This window comes from Miscanthus floridulus, chromosome 10 (genome assembly GCF_019320115.1).
Source record: "Miscanthus floridulus cultivar M001 chromosome 10, ASM1932011v1, whole genome shotgun sequence".
Classification (NCBI taxonomy): Eukaryota; Viridiplantae; Streptophyta; class Magnoliopsida; order Poales; family Poaceae; genus Miscanthus; species Miscanthus floridulus.
Window position 1 is genome coordinate 32,890,409 of NC_089589.1, and position 7,811 is coordinate 32,898,219.

General features: G+C 50.1%; 1 pseudogene; it reads right to left on the reverse strand.

The window, feature by feature from the left end:
- Positions 1-4,682: 4,682 nt before the first annotated feature.
- On the reverse strand, positions 4,683-7,591 carry LOC136484885 (UDP-glycosyltransferase 83A1-like; annotated as a pseudogene).
- Between the last annotated feature and the right edge of the window lie 220 nt (positions 7,592-7,811).

Consider the following 7,811-nt stretch of genomic DNA (forward strand, 5'->3'; position numbering starts at 1 on the left):
CCGAGTGCCGCCCAGCTGGCACTCAGCAAAGAGCTACTGAATTTTTTTAAAAACTTCGCCGAGTGCCAGATCACGACACTCGGCGAAGAAAATTGACTTTGCCGAGTGCCGCCGATCTGGCACTCGGCAAAGCCGCCCTTATCCCTTCACCCCCGCCCGGCCAGCGCGCTCTCTCTCTCTCTCTTTCTCCCATTTCTCTCTCCCTCTCACCTCTCTCTCCCTCAGCCGCCGCCGCCGCACATCGCCGGCCCGCGCCTCCGCCCCGGCAACCGCGCCTCCCCGCGCGGGCCCCCGTGGCGCCCGTCCCCATCCGCCTCCCCGTCCGCCTCCCCACGTCGGGTCCTCGCGCGGCCGCCGCCCTCGCCCTGCCTCCACCGCCCGCGCCGGCCCCCTTGGCAGCCACCTCCCTCGGCGGCCTCCTCCCCCGTCGGCGGCCACTGCCCCTACCGGCGGCCACTGCAGAAGAGAGGAGGAGGCAGGGGAGAAGAGAGGAGAGGGGAGAAGAGAGGAGGAGGGGAGAAGAGAGGAGGAGAAGGAGAAGGAGACGAGAAGGAAGGTGTCGGCCTAGGCCCATCGACCCTCATGCCACTGCGGTCGTCCCCGCCGTCGTCGCCGACCCTCATTGTTGCCATTCTCATCGCGAAGGTATGCCCTACACCTATAGTAGTTAGTAGTAGTACTTAGTAGTGTTAGTAGTAGTTAGTAAGTAGTAGTAGTTAGTAGTTAGTAGTGTTAGTAGTATTGTTAGTAGTAAGTAGTGATAGTAGTAGTGTTAGTAGTAGTAGTGTTAGTGTTAGTAGTAGTTGTAGTGGTAGTAGTACTTGTTGTTGTACTACTTCGATACTTTCATCAACATGGAAAGAGAACTAAAGTACATGGCTCATCTTGGTATATATATGTTTGTTGGCCTTCGTGCCTATGTTTGGTATATATGTGGTTGTTGGCCATCGCACCTACGTTTCTTGCAGGTTTTGGAAACCCCCCCCCCCCCCCCCCCCCGTGCAGGGGAGGTGCTGCCGAAATTTTCAATGGATTCTAACCTATTGCCTTTTTATGTAGGAGAAGGACCCGTGGGAGGGACTCGGCAACCCCGATCATCTTCGTCGGCGCTGCTGGTCTGCCTGCACCGCATCGCCTCGCCACTGCCCTGCTAGCCTGACTCCACCGCCACCCTAGGTATAACCCCCTCCTCCTTTGCATGCATGTTTTATATGGTTGTTTATTCCTTTAGCTTGTGTGGCCACCTCCCCCGCCTGCGCGCCCCCCTCGGCGGCCACCTCCCCCGTCGGCGGCCACTTCTCCCGCCGGTGGCCACTGCAGAAGAGAGGAGGAGGAGGCAGGGGAGAAGGGAGGAGAAGGGGAGAAGAGAGGAGGAGGGGACAAGAGAGGAGGAGAAGGAGAAGGAGAGGAGAAGGAAGGTGTCGGCCTAGGCTCGTCGACCCTCACGCTGCTGCGGTCGTCCCCGCCGTCGTCGCCGACCCTTGTTGTTGCCATTCTCGTCGCGAAGGTATGCCCTACACCTATAGTAGTTAGTAGTAGTACTTAGTAGTGTTAGTAGTAGTTAGTAAGTAGTAGTAGTTAGTAGTTAGTAGTGTTAGTAGTATTGTTAGTAGTAAGTAGTGATAGTAGTAGTGTTAGTAGTAGTAGTGTTAGTGTTAGTAGTAGTTGTAGTGGTAGTAGTACTTGTTGTTGTACTACTTCGATACTTTCATCTGCATGGAAAGAGAACTAAAGTACATGGCTCGTCTTAGTATATATATGTTTGTTGGCCTTCGTGCCTATGTTTGGTATATATGTGGTTGTTGGCCATCGCGCCTACATTTCTTGCAGGTTTTGGAAACCTCCCCGTGCAGGGGAGGTGCTGCCGAAATTTTCAATGGATTCTAACCTATTGCCTTTTTATGTAGGAGAAGGACTCGTGGGAGGGACTCGGCGACCCCGATCGTCTTCATCGGCGCTGCTGGTCTGCCTGCACCGCATCGCCTCGCCACTGCACCGACACGCCACTGCCCCGCTTGCCTGACTCCACCGCCACCCTAGGTGTAACCCCCTCCTCCTTTGCATGCATGATTTATATGGTTGTTTATTCCTTTAGCTTGTGCGGCCCTCCTGTAGATACTCATGAATTCGCTTCTCCTTTGTGCAGCCACAGTCGGTGGGTTCGAACCCGACTCCTCAAGGTGGCCCTTCTCCACAGGCCGGGTGGCCAACTGGCCCTCCTCAAGGTGGCAGTTCACACTCTGGGTGGGGAGGCTGGCAGTAGGTACCGTTTATTTGTTTCTTTTCATGTTGCATGGACTTGTGTTAGACTTAGCCTTATGTTGGACTACTACTAGAGACATATATATATTGTGATGGATATTGTCATGGATGATGCGAATGTATGTGATGGATTATGGACAATGGATTTGTATGTGATGTATTATGGATGGTGGATGTGTATGTGATGGGTTATGGATGTGTATGTGATGGAATATGGAAGTGTATGTGATATATCATGTGCTGTGTGTTGATATATATGTGATTTCTTTATTTGTGCGGATGGAAAGCAAAAAACAAAAAAATAGCATTTTCCCCTCTTTGCCGAGTGCCACACTCGACAAAGAGGGCTTTGCCGAGTGCCGTGACCATGGCACTCGGCAAAGCTGGGAAGCAGAGACCCAATTTCCCAGCTTTGCTGAGTGCCAGAGCCATGGCACTCGGCAATGATTTTTTTTTAAAAAAAAAATTTCTTTGCCGAGCGCAAGAGTATGGCACTCGGCAAAGAATTTTCAAAAAAAGCCGAGTGCCCTAAGCACTCGGCAAAGAGCCCGTCTGCAGTAGTGAGAGCACTCGAATTTTTGCCGGCAAAAGTAGTGCTACATCATCGACACATTGAACCCACAGCTTTTTTGCGAGGTGTGTGGAGCAGAGAAGGGCAAAAAAAAAAACGGGGGGCGCAGACCCAGTGCCGAAAGCTCACACATGTAGTGCACCACGGCGATGTTGTTCTGGCACGAGATCAAGCTGCTAACTGGTCTGAAAATCCCTAGGCTGCATCCGCATTCCTGGGCTTCAGACGTTCTACTGAACGAGGTGTCTTCAGAGAGGGACGCAGCCTCTTCGGGATGTACTCTCTATGGATGCAAAGAAACAATCGTTGCCATGGGGAGAACCAAATACCGGTGCGTCATGCAGTACAATGGGCGGTTGATCTAGCACATGATCTGTGGCAGATTACCCAGTCTAAGAAGCAGCTGCGCCCGGTTAGCATGCACTCGACTTGGCAACCACCTCCAGGGGGATGGTCTAAGTGCAATACCGATGGGGCCTTTTACATGGGGACAAATCAGGGAGCAACGGGGGTTGTGTTACGGACCTCTTCAGGCTCATTTGTTGCAGGAAGGGCATGCTGGTACTCCCATGGACTAGATGCCCTGATGCTAGAAACTTTGGCATGCCGAGATGGTGTGAAATTAGCAAGAGAGGAAGGGATGTTGAAGCTGCAGTTGGAAACGGACAACCAGGAACTTGTTAGACTATGGGTTTCAGGGCAATTTCAGAGATTGTACCTGGCGCCAATTCTGCAAGAGATCCGTGATATTATTAGTGCAGGCTTTCATGATTTTTCATTGGTGTGCTAATAGAGTTTGTAATCAAGTAACCCATGTATTAGCAAAGCAAGTCACGGATGTGGTCAGGTTGGGTGTGTGGCAAGAAGCCCCAACCTGTATCCAACATCTACTGACTGAAGGATCCTCCATGACGAATGAATGAACCTCCTAGTCGCAAAAAAAAAAAAAAAAAAAAAAAAAAAAAAAAAAAAAAAAAAAAAAAAACCTTCGTGACAACTAACGTCTGGCACCAAACCAGGCCAACTGTTTTTGTATCCATTTCCCTACGACAGGATTTTGTACAAGCAAAGGGGACCAGTGGCAATATTCTCTTTCCTATACCGCTATATACCCTCGCTGAAATTGAAGGAGACAAACTCAGGCATGAATCTCATGACCGAATTCAAGTGTTATACCCTCCTTTGTGTCAATATTAGCTTTACCATACTCAGGGCCTATTTGGTAGGGTTCCTCCCTGACTTCAGCTCCAGCTCCTCCGAAAGAGCCCAAACGTTACGTAGGAGGATCCGTTTTTTGTGAAAAAAAAATTAGAGGAGCCACGAACTGTGGCTCTTTTTCAAAATGGCTCTGAATCGTCCGGATGAGCTCCTTGGGAGGAGACCTCTTCCAAACGCCCCCTTAATATGGAAGTTACCAAATGCTTTATATATGAACAAATTGCATTTCTAGAATTAGTATATTCTAACGTTAGCACAGTACTGTGTAGTGTTTGCTTGTTTGGTATAAATATAAACGTCAGGCATTCTGCATTCGGCCATTCGTACTTCAATCTAGCAATTGGTTTCTTGTGTGGAAGTTCTCATGACACTTTGCCAGATTAAGAGATGCTATCCGTACGTCGCTTTCAGGACATGGTCCATTAATTGCTCCATATATTGTGCATTGCACTCGCTCTCTAGTGATACAGATTAAAATGTGAAGAATTCTTTATTGTTGCCGAAAACAATGCGATGAGACATGGTCCACCTAACATGTTTGCACATCGAGTTTTATTTTTCTAACGGCTCCGCAACAGATGAAAATATAACCACCTAAACTCTGAACTCTGAAACATTTCTGACATGAAGACTAATTTTCTCTTAGCAGATTCACTAACTTGAGCAAATCCTGATGCGAGGACCCTCCATCCGCGACGCTGGCGCACGCTGCGCTCTTCAAGGCCATCGTCCTCGCCTTGATCTCGTCGTCCCCAAGCAGCCGCTCCACCTTGTCCCTGACCTCGTCCTTGGTGACAATGCCCCTCCCGTCGGCGCAGACCTTCAACGCAACGCCCCACAGGTCGCAGATGTAGCTTTGGTTCAAGAACTGGTCGGCGAAGTAGGGCAAGCAGAGGAGCGCGACCCCGTGCCGCACCGCTTCCATCGTCGAGTTCCACCCGCAGTGCATCACGAAGCACGCCACTGAGGGGTGCGAGAGCACGCGCTGCTGGGGAGCCCAGCCGACGACTAGGCCCTTGTCTCCAATGCGGCGCCGGAACCCGTCGAGCTAGCCCTCGCCGACGCCGTCGGCGAAGTTCGGCCGGACCACCCACATGAACGGCACTACCGGAAACCGGCACTTGCGGCACTCGGCAAAACTCGAAATACACTCGGCAAAGGCTTTGCCGAGTGGCAAAAAATTAATCGGCAAAGAAGCCTTTGCCGAGTGCTTTTTGTCGGGCACTCGGCAAAGCCTTTGCCGAGTGCCGGGAAAGCACTCGGCAAAGATTTACACTCAGCAACATGAAAATACGAAAAAAAAACCCAAAAATAATAGCAAATTTTTTTTCGGGGGAGGCCGCCACCGGCCAGCGCCCGTCCGTATCCATCGAAGTCACTGCATTTTTTGCATAAAATTCACGGCTAACGCGGCCGGCGAGATTCAAACTCATGACATCTCCCTCGCGTGTCTGCTGCTCTACCACTGCACTACACTGTCACTTGTGTCAAGATTCCGTTATCTATCCTCATATATTATACTAAACCGAGAGTAAATTGCTTATTTGAGGCCCTAAACGAATTCAAATCAAAAAGTGGTCAACTATAAAGTTTCATAACTTTTCGAGATCTACAATTTTCATTTAGGAAGTTTTTCCATCCGAGGTCATTTGAAAAATTCGAATTTCAAATTTGAGAGATTCAAATGTAGTTTTGCATGATAAGATGATTTCAACTCAAAAAGTTGTCAACTACATAGTTTCATAACTTTTGGAGATCTACAATTTTCATTTAGGAAGTTTTTCCATCCGAGGTCTTTTGAAAAATTCAAATTTTCAAATTTTTAAATTCAAACGTCGTTTTTGCATTACAAGATGATTTCAAATCAAAATGTTGCCAACTACAAAATTTCATAACTTCTCAAAATCTACAAAGTTTATTTTGGTCAGTTGTTCATCCGATATAGTGGTAGTAACATTGTTCACAAATCTTATATCTCTCTTCTACTTTCATGAAACTAATATGAGAGATATGAGAGATGTATATTTTATGAACAACGTTATTGTCGCTTTGTCAAATGAAGAAATGACCAAAATAAACTTTGTAGATCTTGAGAAGTTATACAACTTTGTAGTTGAAAAGTTTTTCATTTGAATTCATTTAGGGCCTCAAAAATTGCTTTGAAAAAATGATTTGCCGAGGACAAAAAAAAATGCACATGGCAAAATGCCTCTTTGCCGAGTGTCAAAACAAAGGCACTCGGCAAAGGCGCATTTTGCCGAATGCCGAAAAATGGCACTCGGCAAAATACATTTTTGCCGAGTGCCGAAAAAAAACACTCGGCAAAGTCATCTTTGTCGAGTATTTTTTTTTTGCCGAGTTTATTTTATTTGACACTTGGTAAAAACCGTCTTTGCCGAATGCCCGATAAAATACACTCGGCAAAACTTCCGGCACTCGACGAAGTGCCGGTTTCCAGTAGTGCGGCCGTCCGGTGAGTGCCAGGCCGTCGGCCAGCTCCTGGAGCCGTTCCGCGTCGAACACCGTGAGGCTCCCGAGTCCCGAACGCCACCTAGACGACGGAGCCGGGAGCCTGCGCGTCGAGCCAGCGCAGGCAGGTCTCGTCTTGGGCCCAGAAATGGAAGGACGACGCCGATGCTGACTTGGGCGCCTCCAGCGGGCCGATGGCGACCGCCGGTATGGGGAGGTGGGCCAGCGCCACGGACTCGATCTCCTGGAAAGTGTTGCAGACGATAGTATCGGCGAGCGCTAGGGTTGCTCGTGATCGTGCACTGGATCATGGCTCTCCGTGACTCAGGGCTCTTGCCAAGGGTGATCCAGGGAAGCTTGGAGGCGTCGATGGCCGGCATCTTCGGGTTTGGCTGGACCCTCTCGTTCCTTTTCACATTCCCTGCAAACGTAGAACCATCATGTCCTGATCTTATATATATAACAACGTGATTTCCTGAGGTTTATAGAGTTTCCGGTTTTGCTCTTATTACCCATTTCGTCGATGATGCCATCCTCTATCATCTTGGGAAGGTGCATCCCCAGCGCGAAGGTGGCGGCGGAGAAAGTGGAGAACAAGGCGACACGCACGCCCACCTTGTGGACTAGCTCCAGCACGAAACTCATGGACAGGTCGGCCACCACCCACCTGATGTTCCTGGACCTGATCGTCTCCTCGAGGCCGCCGAGCATCGCCGCCGGCAAGCCGTCGAGCACCTTGCCGATGTCCGTGCGGTCGCCGTCGGGGCCCATCTGTCCGGGAAGGAGATCAGATCGATCCCGCCGGCAGGGGATGCTCCTGCCAAGGCCGTGAGGATTCGGGCATGGTTTAAGTCGGTGTTCACGAAGACGATCTCGAAGCCGTGCTCGACGAGCCGGTAGGAGAGCTCCATGAAAGGCATGACATGGCCTTGCGCGGCGAACAGCAGCATCAGTACACGGGGCCGATGAGGAGACGCTGCCATGGAGGAGGGTGGCTGAAGACACTTGAACGTGCTGGTAAACAGCTGCTGGTCGGCTGCAGGGCGATCGTGAGCTCTGAGCTGCACTATCAGATTCAGAGGTCTTGTGTCGCTTGCAACGGCGCCACTCCTTGTGGATCAGGCGGTGCATATATAGCCCGTGGCTAAGACTATGAAGTCTCATCGACGCAGACGTCATGCCTTGCATCAGCGAGAGTGGACTAGCATCATCTGCGTCGCGGAGTTGCCATATCTTTGCTCGGCGGCGCTAAAGAACAAGTCATGTGAACTGTACCACAGATTTAATTTGG